Consider the following 4,724-nt stretch of genomic DNA (forward strand, 5'->3'; position numbering starts at 1 on the left):
TTGCTTCAGTTCTCCTTTCCATTGTACCATCGAAAATAACAACCGATCAAGGACGCCAATTCGAGTCACAGTTGTTTAAGGAACTATGCCGGTTCTCGGTATCAAACATTTACACACGACGGCCTATCGTCTCGCACCCAACGGGATGATAGAGCGCCTACGTCGACAGTTGAAAGCGGCAATTAACACGTTGAGCTCGGCGCCGAAATTGCTGTCTTTACCGTTCAGTCGGCAGGGAGCGAGCGCTGAAGTGATACGATGGAACATTAAAGTCTCCCGCTGCGATGCATTTGTCACCCAACGATTGGAAATACTGTTCCCATTTTTGTAATGTCATTTCGTGTCGCGGTGGTGCATTTACTGCTGATATCTGGAAGTAATTGCTGTTAGTCTGTATTGTAACGGTGGTTTCTTGAACGTGTTCCTGATTAATTTGACTATGTAAGTGGTGTTTGACATCGTTTCTTATTATCACACAGGACCTCCGCGTGCTTTTCCCGAGGGTTGCCTGGAGATGGTGCAATATAGTATTTTCATGTAGCTTTTTGGAGCGAAATATGTCTATGAAATAAGTAATATGTCAATATTATTGTTATACAGAAATGTTTTCATTTCGAGGGCCCGTTATTGTAGACCATTGGAGTTCTTAGTTGCTATTTTCGGCGTGTCCATTTCTATTTTTACTTTTTTTTTATATTTACGTGGAGGAAATCCGCACGGACGCCAGACCACTTCTGGGGAAAGCGGCGTGGTAGTGTCGGACTCCAACCGACTAAAACCTCCACGATGACCGTCCTGTCCTGGCTGCGATCGAGAGAGGCCCCGGAGCGGTGTGTGGCCATTGTCACACCGCGCCTCGTCGCTGGAGCTGCCGTGCCAGGAAGCCCGGTTCCCCTACCGGACTGCTTGGCGGCCTCGAGGCGCTGAGCCGCCAGCGCGCTTCGCCAACGCCACACGGAGTTCCCAGGCGATCACCCATCCAAGTACTATCCGTACCCGACGCTGCTTAACTTTCGTGATCTGACGGGAACGAGTGCACTCAGCGCGGTCAGGGCGTTGGCATTTCTATTTTTTACTTAACGTGTTTGTAAGTAGTTGTAGCATGACTGTAATTTGTTGTGTTCGTTGTCTGAGTACTGCATTTTGCTCACATATTTTTGTTGACATTTCAGTGTTTTTGATGGATTGCTTGAGCAGTTCCTTGATTTCTGCAGCGTCGTTATTGTTGTTTTGATTTTGGTTGTTGAAGGGTGGTGTTTAGTTAGTTACTTGTGTTAGGGAAGTGATACATTTACTCTGTACATGAGAGTGTGTGTGTAAGGGCCAGAGGGCGTCAAGGTCTTAGTGGAGACAAAAGACTGTTGCCAGATGTTAGAAGAATCTAGGATAGTCGGTTGGCGACAAGCGTGCGTGCAAGACGTTCTTCAGAGTGTAAGATAGATGAATAACTGTTCAGAGGGAAATATAGTCAATTATTTGTATTCCCAAATCCTCGAATTTCCTTAACATGGTAGCAGAGCGTGGTTACTAGTTTTGCAAGATATTTAGTGCGTGGTTACGATCTTGCGAGTGAGTTTTCAGTAAAGAAAAAAAAAACTTTCAGAGAAAAAAAAAAGAAATATACTTCGAGCACGTAGGAACGCTTGAGTAAGAAAAGAAAAAAAAGGAAGAATCAATTAAAATGGAGAGATCGGAAATCATGATACCTATATTCGATGGTGAGGATTATGGAATGTGGAAGCAAAGAATCACGATGTTTCTCAAATATAAGCAATGCGAGGTTGTTACAACTAGAATGAAGAACGAAAGAGACGATGAAGACTGGGACAAGAAGGACTTGAAGGCAATTAATATAATTTATAGTGCAATATCGAACAGACAATTGGAGTATGTTAGGGAAGGAAAAACGGCGTATGATATAATAAAAAGGTTCGATGAAATGTACTTGAAAGAGTCGACGGCACTGCAGATCGTATGCAGAAGGAGATTGGAAAACATAAGACTGGAGAACTACAGTGATTCAGCATCATTCTTTAACGATTTCAAAAAATTAATGAATGAATTAAAAAGTGCGGACGCAAAAGTAAGTGAGAGGGAAAAGCTGAATTACATGCTGAATACGTTACCCGAAGAATACAGCTACATAGCGGACATAATAGACGCATTGAAAGAAGAGGATCAAACGGTAGCGTATGTAAAAAATAAAATAGAGATAGCAAAGAAGAAAAATAAATCCAATCGAGGAGAAAGGCAAACCAACGCCTTTTCTGCAAAAAAGGAAGGATGCTTCAGATGTGGAAGATTAGGACACTTTGCGAGAGAGTGTCAAAATGGCGTCCAAGCGGGAAGCAGTAACGGCTATTGGCATGGGCCAACACATGGTCGAAACAGAGGAAGAGGGAACAAAGGCAATACGAGCAGAGGACGTGGAAACTTTCATCGTCAATCAACAACCGGCACGGGCGAGCATGGAAACTCAAGAGCAGGCATATGGACAGCAACGGCGCACGCAGCAAACAGCAGTGAGACGAATGAAATAAGTAAGAACGAAATAGTGTGGCTATTAGATAGCGGTTGTACCGATCACATAATTAATAATATAAATTATTTCGATAAATCTATCGACCTAAAAGAACCGGTAAATATATATTTAGGCGATAATTGACCGATAAAAGCGACAAAAGTTGGGAATGTTATAAGTTATTTTGAAGCATTCGGAAAACAAAATGAAATAAATATGAGGAAAGTATTTTACGCGAAAGAAATGTCCGCAAATTTGATTAGTTTAGGTAAACTAACAGACAATAAGAATACGGGTATTTCCAAAGGAAATATTGCGAAAGTAATAGATGAGGATAATAAACTTACAGCTGTAGCGTTCAAAGAGAATGGGACATATAGAATAAAAAGTATATTGAAAGGGAAGAAGCACTTAGTAAACAGCGCCGAACGTAGTGGTATGAGTAAAAAGGAAAGATGGCATAGGATGCTAGGACACGTAAATTTTAAATATTTAGAGATTTTAGGTAAAGAGCAGCTAGTGACTGGCATACCGAATGAATTTGAAAAGGAACTTTTGAAATGTAGGGTGTGTATAGAAAGCAAAATGCATAACTTACCTTTCAAAAATAATCGAACTAAGGCTAGGGAAATAATGGAAATTATTCATATGGACGTATGTGGTCCCTTTAAGACCACCGGATTCAATGGAGAAAAATATTTCATTTCATTTATCGATGATTATAGTAAAATAGCTAGGATCTATTGTATAAAATCAAAAGATGTGGTCTTTGATTCTTTCGTACAGATCGTAAATGAAGCCGAAAATTTAACGGGCAAGAGGTTAAAAATATTAAGATGCGATAATGGTAAAGAATATTTAAATAATCGAATTTATAAATTTGCTAGGGATAAAGGTATAAGACTAAATAATTGCCCAACATACGTACATGAATTAAACGGGACAGCGGAAAGGTATAATAGAACAGTGATGGACATGGCGCGTTGCCTGTTAGCGGAAGCGAAAGTACATAAAAGGTACTGGCCGTAAATAGTTTGTACAGCGGCATACTTGAAAAATCGAATATTAGCGAATACTATAGAAAGAAAGACACCTTTTGAAATATTCTTCGGGAAAAAACTAAGTGTTAAAAATCTACATCTATATGGAAGTAAAGTTTTTGTAAGAAGGCCAGAACAAAAAAGAGTTTCCAAATGGGACAAGAAGGCAGATATGGGAATTCTATTAGGATATAGTGAAGTAGGATACAGAGTCTTATTAGGTGGGAAAATAACAATAGCTAGACATGTAGAGGTCATAGAGACAGACACTAAATGTATCGGTTTTGAGGAAAATTCATCAGAGGCAGATAGAAATGATAGCGAAGATAACTATTCATTGGTCGGTATGGATAAGGAAGAGTTGGAAGGTAGGAAAGATGAAAATAATAGTAGTATTGAAAGCTCAAACACTCCTAGGAGATCTACACGTATTAAGAAAACTCCAGTAAGGTATCCAGAAAAGGAAAATATTTGCGAGATGCATGCAAATTATTGTAAAGTAGATATCCCTCGTACATTTGAGGAGGCGATTTGTTGCGAAAATAATGAAGTTTGGAAACAGGCCATGGATAAGGAAATAGAATGTCTCTATAAGAATAAAACTTGGAAATTGGTAGAAAGGGTAAAAGGCAAAGAAGTATTAGATGTAAAATGGGCTTACACGAAAAAATCAGAGGACAGGTATAAGGCTAGATTAGTGGTAAGGGGATTTCAACAAAGAAACGTAGCCGATGACATATATTCTCCAGTGGCGAGTAATCAGACCTTTAAGATATTGCTATCATATTGTTGTCAAAATGGATTAATAATTGAGCAAATGGATGTAGAAACTGCCTTTTTAAATGGTGAAGTAACCTCGGAGGTATATGTAAATCATCCAAAGGGATATGCGGACGGAACGAATAGAGTTTGTAAATTATCGAAAGCGCTTTATGGGTTAAAAGAAAGTCCGAGGGACTGGTATGAGTGTTTTGATAAGTATGTGACGAGATTAGGTTTTAAAAAGAACAGTATAGAGCTGTGCCTATATACTTATGGAGAGGGAGAAAATGTTGTTTATTTGTTAATATACGTAGACGATTTGTTGATTTGTAGTAAAAACAAAGGGAAGATACAAAGTGTAAAAAAATTATTAACTGATAAATTTGAAATGAAAGATTTAG

The 4,724-nt window shown here is 39.1% G+C and overlaps 1 non-coding gene across 1 annotated transcript; it reads right to left on the bottom strand.

Moving 5' to 3' along the window:
* Positions 1–942: 942 nt before the first annotated feature.
* On the bottom strand, positions 943–1,061 carry LOC117239351. The gene has a single exon (XR_004494427.1). It is a non-coding gene; the product is annotated as a 5S ribosomal RNA (ribosomal RNA).
* Positions 1,062–4,724: the final 3,663 nt, after the last annotated feature.

Source organism: Bombus vosnesenskii, unplaced genomic scaffold, assembly GCF_011952255.1.
Source record: "Bombus vosnesenskii isolate JDL3184/JDL3185 unplaced genomic scaffold, Bvos_JDL3184-5_v1.1 scf7180000013939, whole genome shotgun sequence".
In the NCBI taxonomy this organism is placed as follows: Eukaryota; Metazoa; Arthropoda; class Insecta; order Hymenoptera; family Apidae; genus Bombus; species Bombus vosnesenskii.